Genomic DNA, 15,545 nt, shown 5'->3' on the forward strand with positions numbered 1-15,545 from the left:
CTGTTTGAAGTCCTTTCGTAATAAAATATTTCACAGCGTTATCAGACTTAAGGTTTAAGAACATGATAACGCGTGTTTTCTGAACAGCTAATAGGTACCACATCACAGATACGTTTAAGAGCGTACAGGACTGTGTGAAGTGACATCTTCATCTACATCTACGTGATTACTCTACTATTCACAATAAAGTTCCTGGCAGAGGGTTCAATGAACCATCCTCAAGCTGTCTCTCTACCGTTCCACTCGCGAACGGCGTGCGGGAAAAACGATCACTTTAATTTTTCTTTGCCAGCCCTGATTTCTCTTATTTTATAGCGATGATCATGTCTCCCTATGTGCGTGGGTGCCAACAAAATGTTTTCGCAATCGGAGGAGAAAACTGGCAATTGAAATTTCCTGAGAAGATCCTGTCGCAACGAAAAATCCCCTTCATTCAATGGTTGCCACTCCAATTCACGTATTATATCTGTGAAACCAGCCCCTACTTCACGAGAATACTAAAAGAGCTGCCCTTCTTTGTAATTTTTCGATATCATCCGTCAATCGCACTTGATGCGTATCCCATACCGCACAGCAATACTCCAGAATAGGGCGGACAATCGTGGTGTAAGCAGTCTCTTTGGTAGACCTGTTGCACCTTGTAAGTGTTCCGCCAATGAATCGCAGTCTTTGGTTGGCTCTACCCACAACATCATCTATGTGATCACTGCAGTTTAGAGTATTTGTAATTGTAATCCCTAAGTATTTCGTTGAAATTACAGCCTTCAGATTTGTGTGACATATCGCATAATCGAAACTTAGCGGATTTATTTTAGTACTCATGTGAATAACTTCACACTTTTATTTATTTAGGCTCAATTGCAACTTTTCGCACCCTAAACATATTTTATCAAAATCATTTCGGTCATCTGATGACTTTACAAGACGTTAATTGACAGCATCATCTGAAAACAGTCGAAGACGGCTACTGAGATAGTCTCCTATGTCGTTAATATAAATATGAATCATAAGAGGGCGTATATCACTTCCTTGGAGAACGCCGGATACTGCTTCTATTTACTCGATGACTTTCCGTCTATTACTAAGAACTGTGACTTTTCTAACAGGATATCATGAATCCAGTCGCACAACTGAAGTGATATTCCATAGGCAGGTAGTTTGGTTAGAAGACGCTTGTGAGGAACGGTGCGAAAGCCTTCTGGAAATCTAAAAAAAAATATGGAATAAATTTGACATCCCCTGTCAATAGCACTCAAAACTTCATGAGTATAAAGAGCTCGTTGTGTTTCTGAAGAACTATATTTTCTGAATCCTTTCAATGTGTCAATAAGTAGTTTTCTTCGAGGTACTTCATAATGTTCGAATACAGTATAAGTTCCAAAACCCTATGGCAAATCGACGATAGTGATATGGACCTGTAATTCGGTGGATTACTCCTACTTCACTTTTTGGGTATTGGTGTGACTTCAGCAACTTTACAGTCTTTAAGTACGGATCTTTCTGTGAGCGAGCGGTTGTATATAATTGCTAAATATGGAGCTATTTTATCAGCATACTCTGAGAGGAACTTGACTGGTACACAATTTTCGCCGGAAGCCTTGCTTTTATTACTTGATTTAAGCTTCTTTGTTACTCTGAGGATATCTACTTCTATGTTTCTCATGTTGGCAGTTGTTCTCGACTGAAATTCAGGAAAATTTACTTCGTCATCTTTGGTGAAGGAGTTTCGGAAAATCGTGTTTAATGACTCTGCTTTAATTGCACTGTCACCAATGACTTCACCATTGTTATTGCGCAATGAAGGTACTGATTGCGTCTTGCCACTGATGTGCTTTATGTATGAACAGAACCTCTTTGGGATTTCTGCCAGATTTCGAGACAGTGTGTCGTTGTATAAATTATTGAAAGAATCTCGCATTGAAGTACGCGCTTTATTTGGAACTTCTGCAAAACTGCGAACCAGGAGAGCTTCTATAAAGTTTGGAAGGTAGGAGACGAGATACTGGCAGAAGTAAAGCTGTGAGTACCGGGCGTGAGTCGTACTTCGGTAGCTCAGATGGTGGAGCACCTGCCCGCGAAAGGCAAAGGTCCCGAGTTCAAGTCTCGGTCGGGCACACAGTTTTAATCTGCCAGGAAGTTTCATATCAGCACACACTGCGCTGCAGAGTGAAAATCTCATTCTGGAAACATCCCCCAGGCTGAGGCTAAGCCATGTCTTTGCAGTATCCTTTCTTCCAGCAGTGCTAGTTCTGCAAAGTTCGCAGGAGAGCTTCTGTAAAGTTTGGAAGGTAGGAGACGAGATACTGGCAGAAGTAAAGCTGTGAGTACCGGACATGAGTTGTGCTTCGGTAGCTCAGATGGCAGATCACTTGCCCGTGAAAGGCAAAGGTCCCGAGTTCGAGTCTCGGTCGGGCACACAGTTTTAATCTGTCAGGAAGTTTCATATCAGCGCACACTCCGCTGCAGAGTGAAAATCTCATTCTGGAACTAGGTTTGTAGTTTGAAAATCAGTCTACAATGCCACACCGTTTCATACGAATATTTGAAATCTATGGAGACAAATATGGCGTATTTCCTTTTAGTTAGTAAACAGAAGATAAGATACGTAAGGTAAAGGTGTTAGTCATCGAAATGGGACAAACGAAAGCCACGTTAGGACTTCGGGCTTGCGTGAGGTTACGCGAACCTTGTGCGTTGTGGGTGCAGTACTTTCATTATAATCTCAAATTAAATATCGTAAGGTGACGCTATTTATACGTAGTAAGTAACAACATCTTCTATCAGAACGATGAAAAAGGATTTCATCTCACTACGAAATTGGGCAAAGGTCTTAAAAGAAATCAGATAATTACATATGTACGTAATTAAATTATCAGTAACCAAATGGTACTACCGTTAAATGAGTAGGCAAAAGCGTTGGAATAATGGATGTGGGGTCTGGAATCCGATTCAAGTGACATAGCTGAGCAAGCGATTTACACTCGCAGGAGTCGTAACGTAACTGCCGAAGATTATTGCATAAAGACAGAAAATACTACAGATGGATAACAGTCTGCCACTATAGTCGTAGCCGAAAACATGTTTAACAGCTAACTGTAAACTAGTCGTCTGAATGAAACTTGAGGTACCCTCGGCCACGCACCGTATGATGGATTGCGGAGTATGTATGTAGATGTAGATGTAAATGTAAAAATTTTTGATGCTCGTTACAAATATTTTGTTCTTTGTTTCCTATTGGTCGCTTCGCTGTTGTAGTTATAACTCACCGTACTAGTAACCTGCTAATGGCAGCTGAAACGGCTGCAAAATGAGTCATTGGCTCAGTACGAGCAAACGGCCACTGGTTCAAAATGGTTCAAATGGCTCTGAGCACTATGGGACTTAACATCTGTGGTCATCAGTCCCCTAGAACTTAGAACTGCTTAAACCTAACTAACCTAAGGACATCACACACATCCATGCCCGAGGCAGGATTCGAACATGCGACCGTAGCAGTCGCGCGGTTACGGACTGAGCGCCTTAACCGCGAGACCACCGCGAAACGGCCACTGTATTCGTCCATGTTCAACTCGGACGGATGGGAACCTGGCTTGCAGAAGTGAAGTCTGCCGATGGAGAAACCGGCCCATCAATTTAGTTTCTGCAGAGCGCTTTCAGGAAAAAAAAAAAAACAGCTACATGCTTTGCGTTTTTCGGTGTTGCATTGTTTTTACTGGCTGAATTGTCATCTAAGACAATAAATAAATAAACAAAAAGTTGCGCGCCTCGAGGGAGTTGTCAGAATGGGACGGATATCGGTAAATGCGACGACGTACATGTACAGACAAACAAATAATTACAGTTCCAGAAACACAGGTTAACTTATTCGAGATAAAGAGAGTCACAAATTGAGAAAGTTACTATTGCGTTGGTCCTCGTTTGTCTGTTATGCAAGCAGGTATTCGGCTTGGCATTCATTGAAGAGTGGTTCGATTTTCTATTGAGGGATATTGTGTCAAATTCCTTCCTACTGTCGCTTTAGATGTTCAAAATACCGAGCTAGTTCAAGACCAGTGTATATAAGGCGCGAAAGTTCTTAATTTGGGAGAGAACTGGCGACCTCGCTGGCCAAGGTGGTGTTTGGAAAGCACGAACACAGGCAGTAGAATCACTCACAGTGTGCGCGCTGGCATTATCTTGCTTGAACGTAAGCCCAGGAGCATTTGCCTTGAAGGGCAACAAAACGGGTCGTACAGTATCGTCGACGTACCACTATGCTGCAAGAATGCGGCGGATAACAGCCAGTAAAATGGAATGGCACTCCAACCGTCGTTCTTAGTTGTCGGGCCGTGTGGCTGGCAACAATGAGGATGTAATCCAATTGATTTTGGGGACGTTTCCAGAAACATATTTGCTGGTCATCGAGGCTCAGTTTAAAGGGAGCCTATCACTGAAGATAATTTACTCCACACTTTGAGATTCCAGATCAATCAATCCGGTGTGGATGAATTTATTGGGATTAAAATTGACTCCTTATTCTCAGTTTCACGAAAGTTACGGGATAGTTGGGAGAAAGGTCACATGATATGATCCCGTCTAGGATTTTTAAAATTTATACAGATGCTATTGCGCTCAAATAAACGTGCTCTAAGGTGGTATTTGGATTGTGTGCACATCTTTTACACTGACTGTTGGTTGAAGGATCAGATTTTTCCAAGGGTACACATCGTTATTTCTTAGATTGCTTATTAATCTAACAAGCCATTGTGAATTCATTGTTTTGTTTTTGCAGGTGTAAAAGGGTTATTTCATTTTGTTACAAACACGACCTTCATTTAGGGACCAGATTCCGAAATCTTTTTTCTTTTAAAATCTATATGGCCGTTTCTATTCTTGTCTAAACTCAGATACGCACATAATAACTTTGATTGAAAATGGGTCATTACTTGTCGCACTCATTCACTGACATATAGCTTACGCTCAGTCATACTTCTTGAGACATTAATTAATCAATGACTTCCATTTAAAAACAATATGAATATTTTAACCCATTCAATCCTTTTGCAGTTATATATTTTAAGATACGGCAAACATACTAAGACACTCTTGAAAGTACATCATCGTACAATTTACATACATAGCTCATGATGTATGAAATTCCAGACACTTATGCAGTATCAGATGTGGTACAAAACATGTGCAAAATCAAGGCATGTACACCTTAAAAAATACAACGTTCCATAAAGATATCTTACTTGTGTCACTTTGCATCGAAGGAGCAGTACACATCTGTGATCAGTGATACAGGTGGAATGTCAAACATTAAGTCAGCAGTGATATAGAATGGCAAAGTGAAACGTTAAACCATACATGTATTCTCCATATAGAATTATATTTCAAACAACACAGTTGAACAAAATTAGATTTTACATCACACATGGCAGCAGTGTTCATATGCCATGACCAAAACCTACAGGTAAATCTCTGTTGCATAAAATAGGTACACTAAATTTTCCCTGAAAATTTAGAGCACAAAACATGTTCATCGTATGTTATTGGTATGTTCATTGTTTTGACACGCGAAAGTATTGTACTATTTTATTTGCTGAAGGTTGACTGTAAAGAATATACTTTGTGAGGGCACATTTACATTAGTTTGTCAAGAAGGTAGGGATGGTGTTTTAACCTATTGCACAGGTGAATGAAATCATTAGTACATGTGTTCATAATACTAGCAAACATAATCTATCCTCAACAGATCAAGTACTTCTTATGATCACATTGTTGGCGATCTTTTACTGAAGCTCGAAATTCATCACAGACTTCAAGGCGAGATATTTATAATAGTTTGCACAACCAAATTTCATCTGGAAACCTGGCAAAAATCCAAAGAGATTCTGGTCATATGTAAAGCATGCAAGTGGCAAGACACAGTCAGTGCCTTTTCTGAGAGATAGCAATGGAAGTTCGATCGACTACAGTGCAGCCAAAGTAGAGTTACTAAACGAAGCAGTAGTAAGTGGGTAACTTGATTACACTAGGACTTAATTTACCAAGTAAACACAATCCACCCCCAAAATTACTATAAAAGTTTAACTTATACATGATTTCCCATATCATGAAATCTAAATCATGAAATTCATTATTATTATTTTTAAATGACTTCATTCCCTTATATCTTAGCTTAATATTACAATCTCTAAAACCTCGAAAATCCCAACCAGAAATTAATTTTTAATTTCAAACAGGTAAAATAATCTGAAACTCATTACTGAGCCCCATACAAATTTTCTCTCCATGTCTGGTTTTCAAATAATCACACCCTGTAATATTATATAAAGCATTTACGTGTAACCCACTAATCTTTCTAAACAAATTAGTTCAAAAAGGTCTGAGCACTGTGGGACTTAACATCTGAGGTCATCAGTACCCATCAAATTAGTATTACTAACATTGTTAAGCATTTTCAGAAAGGCTTCCATTTACATAGAATAATTTTTATTAGGGTTAAAAATTATTAATCCAAATAATTATAACTAATGTGTGGGACAAATTTAAATTAGTCTTTTTTGTTGAGAATAATATTAAGCCAAGTGAGAAACAAATTGAATGTAATGTTTGCAAGGAATATTTCATACTGTCTTTAATTATAGAACATTTTAAAAGTAAGGACCATACTAATACAGAAGTTTGTTAGGAAATAGGAAATTCAAATTCTCTTTTTAGGTCTGTAATAAAAATATCGAATTATAGTTTCCCAATAAAAAAGTTACAAAAAGATTATAATATTATATTGAAACTTATTCATTAATTTTATTAGTTTCTTTCTCAATACTTAGAGATGTAGAATGCAGAGTCTATAGAACAATTCAACTAATAAATTTATATCAATAGTTTAATAAATGTATTATGGATTTTATTCTTACATTAGAAGACATAGAAAAATTATTTTAATTTACTGAAGTTTATTAAATAATAAATAATTTTACTAGCCATAAGCCACTGTATCATAATTTTCTAGCACTACTCTTCTATCACACTGAAATGAGAATTCCTTCTTAACTCATTTGTTTATTAGATTTTCAGTACCTACTTTTCTAGCTACCTCACTTTACTGTAATTGTATCTTTTCCGTCACTTCACGTTCTATGAATCTTATCATTGATTCACTCTTCAGTTTAAAATGAAACACCTTCATCACTGTGCTTTTATCTTTTTCTCTCATAGTAATACATTTTGTCCAGTTGAAGTCAAATTAGTTATCCATTTATTATCTTATAGCTCGTCTACTCATTTAGCCAACATGCAACATATTTCTAAATTGACTCTGCCATCATCAAAATATACTCAAGGATAGATATCAAATTATATAAAATCTTTTCCTAGTTTATCTAAGTGATCATACAATCTAAGCCTTGCATTCGATGTGTTGAACACAATTATAAAAATACTTATAGCTGCATTATTTTTCATATAATAATTCTTGAAGCTGTACCTCATCTGTGCCATAAATTCATTAATAAAATTTATATGTGTTTTATCTAATCAGTCATCCAACATTATCTCTTAAAATCATGTAAATCTATAACATACTAAGGTTTACTCATATTTTGCCATTCTCCATATTTATCCCATAACTGTTGAAAATTATTTTAGAAGTTGCTCTTTTTCCAGGATTTTCCTCTATCCCTTCTATATTCTACATGGAATAACAAATTTTTCTTTTGCTGCTTTTATATACTCACCTTTGCTTTTAAAATCGTCTTTGCAAGGACTGATTCGTACTTTTATTTTCATAAACTCTTTCACACAATTTTTAGATAACATGTTGCTTTTATTTTTAAAATTCCATACTTCATGGACACCTGAAATTCTATATCCTTTTTCCACAGCTTTCTTTACTTCACCTGGAACTGAAGTTACAATAAAACTTCTTTCTTCATTGTTGTGATGGCGTTTACTTATTTCGTATTCTACACATTTGACACACAAAGGAAACTACTGTTTTTGATTTATTCTTACAGGCAAAACTCGATTATAATCCTCTTTGTGGCAATACCTTACATTTGTTAAATCCAAACCATTTTTAGGGGAAAATCTCGGTCCATATATTTTTGTTCCATTTATTTGGGATAGTAATCATAATAGTGTACAGTTACATAAAGACAGCAGACATCATCAAATCTAATTTTTGTGCTAACACTATTTGCTCTAGCCCTTATTTTTATTCCATTTGTGCAGCCATCATCAAATGGACATCTTGGATTCAATGGTCTTACAACTTGAGGCAACTGTTTTAATTTATCTACTAAGTTATATCCAGCATTTCGTATTTTTCACTACTTTATTTTTATTCTTAGTAGTCTCACTTTGAAAATATTTTCTATGATCATGCCGAAAACAGTCATGAAATTGACAATCAGTATTTGTTTCTTTATCAATGCCCACCTCCACAGCACAGTTGTAGTGTTACCGCCTACCATACAAGGGTCCCCATGTTTGATTCCTGTCAGGGGACGAGGTGTTTGTCCTTCACCATCATTTAATCATCATTGACACAGAGGTCGCCGAAGCGACTTAAACTAAAAAGACTATGCCGAAATCTGAAAGTAGATATCCCAGGCCTTAAATGCCATATGATCATTTCATTTTTTATTTAACAAATACTCCTAGTTTTGCTCCAAATATTTTTACTTCACCACAATTAAGGGCACATTGAATATTACTATTGTTGAAACTATTTAATTATGATATGGCTTATTTGCACAGATTTGTTTCTCTTCTTTATTGAAAACATTAATTGTATTCCTAGGCATATATTAAGATCCATGTACAGCCATGCAGACTCCAGTAGTTGTCAAATAACAGAATAGATCAATATTAGGTATTTCTATGAACAGCTTTCTCAATTCTGAACAACCTCTTCTCAAAATATCTACATCAAAATTACAATATTAAACAGTTCCTTTTTCGTTATTGAAGACATAATTGTCTTTAGCTCTGGAGCTATGCCATTTGAGAAATATTTATCTACCTTTTGGCTTCATAGAGTCAACACAATAATGTTTTAGATCAGGAATCAGAATCGTTTTATCTTCAATAACTGTGTAGAGAGTATATGGTTTTGTTGTATTTTCAACACAGCTCTTCAAAACTAGTTTTGAACCATATCTTTTAGCATTATGAGCTATCATATAACATATGGTTACCATATCCATCATTTATTTTAAATTTATATTTGTTGTCGTTAAAATTGTGAGCTATTATGAGATGTGGAATATGTATACCAGTTTTTCGCTGAGCTTCATAATCCTACCACATATAGCTTCCTATATTGATACTGTTAACTATCATAATGAATCCATCTTCACAACACTCAAACTGTTTACCAGAATCTTCTTTTCTACATTCCCAGCATTGGTATGTACATTAATCTTGGAATTCTCCGTTAATATAACAATTACAAATGGGACATACTTGGACTATAATATCCATATCAAATTTTCTCTCACAAAACCAACTTTTCGCAATTTGTATTGCATGTAACATATTTGGTACTTAAATTTTACTACTTGACTACAGTTTCTACAGAATTTAAAGCCACATTTATATTCTTTAGATCTTAAATACATATTTACTTGACAGATTTTCCCTATATGTACGATTTAAGGAAAAACAAATGAATTATTTAATTTCTTTGAAACCCATACATTTATTCCGAACTCAGTTGTTCATTATCCAGTAGTTTATAATATTTTTCATTTGGAACTTTTTAAAAGTGTTTTTTGTTATAACATATAGAAATGTATTTTCCACATACACACATACTTTGCTTACCTTTATACAGTTTTTTTATGATATTCACTAAGACACTCCTTACATGAATTCTTATATTTACCTTTTGTATATGTATGTGAGTGAAAGTTATTGATTGACTGCCCCAGTCATACACATTGAGTAAACTCGGGGTCCTTTCCTTTCCCTTGCTGCCATTTCCCTACATTTCCCCTGCCTTACATTTGAACTGTCGACGATTAAGAGACACTATACCCTTTTGTTATGGCCTCCTCCGACACCAGACAAAACATGTCTTTCCAAAACATATGAAGTGCGTCCCACTGACTCAGTTTTATTTTCAGTGAAAGACAGCACCTCATACATGTTGGTTAGGGTGTCTGGTACAACACCCTGAGTCCTCCCAGGACCCTGTCCACTATGTACAGGGCGCCTAAGTCTACCACTGACTCACCATTCGCTGACAAGTAGACAAATAATGAGAGATCCGGTACTTTCTGCAAAGGAAACTGGATCCAAGAGCTAGATACTTTAGATACCGGTATTACTGGTAAATGACTCTCCGGAACTCTCACACCACACCAATCTGCAACAACTGTCAATCATTTGACAGCTGATTATGAACATCAGCCAACAGTTTTTGATGTTGCTGAGCTATAGTCATACAATATTTTCTTAAAGGAAAACACCGAGATTTGATTTTTTTTGCGTTATTTAAGTAAAACCCAGGTTTCGACATTTTGTGCCATTTTCAAGTATTTAATTTTATATCTTTAACATACATTGCAGGATTTTGACATGCTGTCAGCCTCAAAGTTGGCCATAAATTTAGACAAATATTGGCTCCTCACGAAATTCACGATGTAAACTCGCCATTGTAAATAATCGTACATTTGACGTTCTCTCATGATTATTTGCTGATCTGTTACAAGATGGTGATTCTGGCATTTCGTGGGGAGCAAATAATTATCATAATTTATGGCCAACTTTGAGCTTGACACATTACGCGTCCTGCAATACACGTTAACGAAATAAAATCAAATACTTGAAAGTGGCATACAAGGCCAAAACCTTGGTTGTAGTTACATTAACAATAAAACAAAGGGCGGTATGTTCCTTTTTAACAAGTACAAAATATTTAGATTAGTTTTAATTTTAAAAATCAACAGTCTCAGGTTGCAAAGATTACCAACATTTACCTAGGTTTCAGTCTGGAAAACCAAGCTTCTTCAGAATAAGAATTCTGAAGAAGTTTGGATTATTCCGACTGAAACCTAGATAAATCTAGGTAATCTGTGCAACTGAGGCTGTTGATTTTTGAAATGAAAGTTAATATTTGTACAGCTGCTGACAGGGGCGCGAAATGTTGAAAATCTCTAAAATATTTAGAAGTTTTCAAGAAGAAAGAGGATGGAGGGGAAGTTTGTAAGTTTTTTAGAGGATGCAAGTGTGGGACGGTAAGCACATTCGAAAGGGTACACGAAGTGCTCGCGTTCGAGGGTCTAAGAGGGAGGGGCGGAAATAGAAGCCACATTTGCATAGCAGAGGACCGATCGGATCAAGGATGTATAGATGTGAAGCATTTTGGAAGGATACAATCTCTATGTTCTGACCGTTAGTAGTTTTAGTAGTTTCAGTCTATTGTGAGCTTTCTGTTGAATAGCCGCGGGAGAGTGCGCCACAGCTTATGTATTCCGCGGTGAAGAATATCGGCGGGCTCTGCGAGAATCACGTGATCTTCGAATGCAAAGGAGTCAGTTGTGGCACAGCCGCCATTGTTGCTGCACTGCCTTTGTGCGGCGTTACCGATCCCTGGTGTTGCTTGTTGTCGTTCAGCCTGTGAACAAAATGTCTGCAGCCCGCCGAAACACATACAAACGAACTACAGGCGAATCGCACAATTCTCTGTGAAGGAGGAGCGCCTGCGTAGTGAAAAACGGCAACCCGCAGAGCGCAGACGTCGTGCAAGCCCCATATACACTCCACTTTGAAGTCGTGAGAGCCATAGCTCGACGCGTTATTAAGGAGAGCAAGAAAAGGTCATTGCAATCATTCCTGGTCTCTGTCAACCTGCTCACATGTTGCACAACAGTACGGGAAGCAATCAGGAGATTAGTGGTAAACACAGTCGTTTACCAAGGGCAGCGGTTATAAAACAAGGCTGTCTTCAAACAACGACCGGAGACATCGCTTAGGCGATGGCAGAGGGCGAGTAGGTCATCAGATCCCACAATCCTGAGTCTTACGGCTGTCTTTTATCCAAGTGGGAGCTGGATGAGGTACTGTTACGGCTAGCAGTAATGCAGCCCATCATGACGAAATCCAGAACAAAATGCTTCGGCATTTTCACGCATCGTCAAATGAAATTCTATTCGAATGCCTTAATTCGATATGCCAAACATGTCTATTTCCCAAGACGTGTAGAGGCAGCTAGGATACGTCTCTTCTAACTAGGACAGGCGCAAATGTTTCACAGTATTTTCGGAAGCGTTCCCTTAACGAGCTGTGTAGAAAAGGCTCTAGAACGAATGATTAACCGTCATCTCGCCTGGATGTTAGAAATCAAGCAACTCCTTAACCATTCTCAGAGCGGATTCAGTAAATTTCGATTCACTGGCAACAGCGGGACGCTAATAGAGGCGGCTTTCCAGCATAAACACCACTCTATCGGTGTACTCTTCAACATCAGTAAGGCACACGATACTACCTGGAGACAAATTAATGTAGGTATCTCCTAAATCGGGCTTTCGTTGTCAACTAACCTTCTTTATTCGGTTCCTCCTCTCAAAGCGCCTGTTTTGGTCATATATTGGTGAAGCGCTGTCGGATCGTTTTGAGCAAACGAGTGGTGTACCTTATGCCAGTGTTTCTGAGTTCCCCTTTTTTGCCACAGCCATAAAGAGTATAACGTCTACAGTACATGATCTTTTACTATGCTGCTTCTTTATGGACTTTTCTGCAGTTTGATGTGCATGCTCCATTACTGCAGCCGGCCGGAGTGGCCGTGCGGTTCTAGGCGCTGCAGTCTGGAACCGAGCGACCGCTACGGTCGCAGGTGTGAATCCTGCCTCGGGCATGGATGTGTGTGATGTCCTTAGGTTAGTTAGGTTTAATTAGTTCTAAGTTCTAGGCGACCGATAACCTCAGAAGTTAAGCCGCATAGTGCTCACAGCCAGTTTCCATTACTGCCACATCGCATCGCCATTTGCAGCTTACGGTGAAGAGGTTGGAAGAGTGGTCCACAAAGACATGTTCTGAGTTTTCTTTAGATAAGTGTCTATGTATTCATTTAAATCGTTCGCGTCGTCATTCTAATTTACCTGCTTTGCATATGGAGGACACAATTCTACCTTCTAAAGAATTTGTGTGATTCCTATCCCTCATTTTTGACTACTAACTTTTGAGGTTACCACATCAAATTGATATGAAGGCAAAGGCTCAGACGGCACTGAATATGTTAAAGTGCCTTAGCCAGAAGCCTTGGGGAGCGGACTGGTGGCGTCTGCTCCGGTTTTAAAGTGTGTTCGTGAGATAGCGACTGGATTATTCGTGCTCTATATACGGATCTCAAGAGTTTTATCCTTAAATATCCCTGGTCCTATCTACTATGAGAGTACCAGGCTGGAACCTGTTGCTTACAGAGCCTGCCTCGTACCCAGTATCTGTTATGACGTTAGGGAACTGTCCCTTGCCCTCTGGAGGCAACTGTTCATGTTGCGTCAAGCATGTAAGTTTCTCATTGTTCCGATTTCATACGGTTGGTCATACACATGTGGAACGCCTTTTCTCCACTTCCCACGGATGTAGAGAGAAAAGGAGTCACTGGTGCGTTCAAATTTAAATGGCTCTGAGCACTACGGGACTTAACACCTGAGGTCATCATTCCCCTAGAACCAAGAACTATTTAAACCTAAATAACCTAAGGACATCACACTCATCCATGTCCGTGGCAGGATTCGAACCTGCGACTGTAGCGTTCACGCGGTTCCAGACTGAAGCACCTAGAGCTGCTCGGCTACAGCGGCCGGCCACTGATGCGTTGCAGGTGCAAGTTCCATTGCACAGTCTTAACCGTCTACCACCCTGGTTGTGCAGAGGCCAAGAATAATCTTAATTTTAATGCAGTATGTGATAGATTGCGGTCGTGCTATGTTTTTTCAAAATGGTCATCAGTCTCCTAGAACTTAGAACCACTTAAACCTAACTAACCTAAGGACATCGCAAACATCCATGCCCGATGCAGGATTCGAACCTGCGACCGTAGCAGTCGCGCGGTTCCGGACTGAGCGCCTAGAACCGCTAGACCACCGCGGCCGGCCGCTATGTTTTTACTGTACGGTTTTCTGACATTTTAACCCAACGGCAGAACTATGTAGATTTATTCACGGATAGGTGTAAACAGGAGGTTTCCCTTGGCTGCTCTGTTGTTTTCTATGTTGGTGTCCTCAAGATACGATTGCATCGAGATCCACCTGCCCTTGATGCCGAATTATTCCTTATATTCACGATTTTTGAGAGGTTTTGTAATACATCTAATTTCTTTTCTGAGACGTTCATGAAGTGTTAACTGGGTGCCCGACATACACATTATTTATGTAAGTGCTTGTCGAGTCACATTACCCTAAGATGCTATTTCAGCTCTTCTCTCGACGTTATAGTTCTACTCTGTCTTATTATCTTTAAAGAGTCTTACACACTGGCTCATCACTGTTATTGTAGAAGGTCAGACAGTCATATTTTCCTCTGCTGTTATTTTAACTCCTCTGTCGTTTTACTTATATGTGTTCTAATCCCAGCTATAGCACCTTTCACACATTCTTCATTGTCTCGAGGCTTGTAGGATACACTTTTCAAGATCACTTCTCACTGTGTGACAACATTTTTAGTTATTCTGGCCACATTCGTTTCTTTCAGTATTTGTAAAGGCGCTGATAACCTGACTTTTGGGCACCCGCAACCTCCAAACGCAAACACAGGCCAGTGCTCCATGTCCAATGACCTCGCTGCCCACGGGACATTAAACCCTTGTCTTCCTAGTTTCCTTGGAAGAGAAGTGTAAAATTATTGTAGGATAATTTCAATTCCATTTATAACATTATCTTGGTGTGGACGTTAGTTCAAATGTCACATTACGTTGCTATGGTATTGAAAGACGATAATTGCTGTGAATGAGTACATATACAAAGATAGGAACGTTGTTACAGCTGTTTCACCTTAAACTTTCACTTCAGACACAGTAATATCCACAAAGACTGTTTAATATAGTTTTGAAAGATTCACAAGAGGTCAGACATTTAGAACTCACAAAGGAAAATTTGCATTGGTGACTTTATGCACAGTAACTCGTGTGAACTTTTATTAGCAAGTGGGGTCGTGACACTTGGCAGTAGATTAGTTCTGAGCTGACATCAGCGCAACTCAAGAGTTACTGTGATAGAATAGTAGCGAGTGAAGAGATAATCTTTCGAGCTATGGTTGAGAAAGGTGACGGCTGACACATCATTCATACCTACAATGTGAAAGAACGGTATTAAAGGGATTAAAGCACCTTTGCCTTAGTTTCAGGCGAGATCCCCAGTGCTGCGATGTTACTTTAGTACAGTTTGGGAGCCTCTGCAAAGCTCTTCGAGTTTAGGGAGAACTCCATGTGTTGTGGGCGTGAATGGGAACTTGGGCTGAGGAAAGGAGCGTGCTAGGGAAGTCCGAGATGTTGTGCAAAGCATTTGTACCTAAGTGACGTAGTGGTTAGCGCATCTGCCTAGTGAGCAGGA

This window comes from Schistocerca americana, chromosome 5, assembly GCF_021461395.2.
Source record: "Schistocerca americana isolate TAMUIC-IGC-003095 chromosome 5, iqSchAmer2.1, whole genome shotgun sequence".
In the NCBI taxonomy this organism is placed as follows: Eukaryota; Metazoa; Arthropoda; class Insecta; order Orthoptera; family Acrididae; genus Schistocerca; species Schistocerca americana.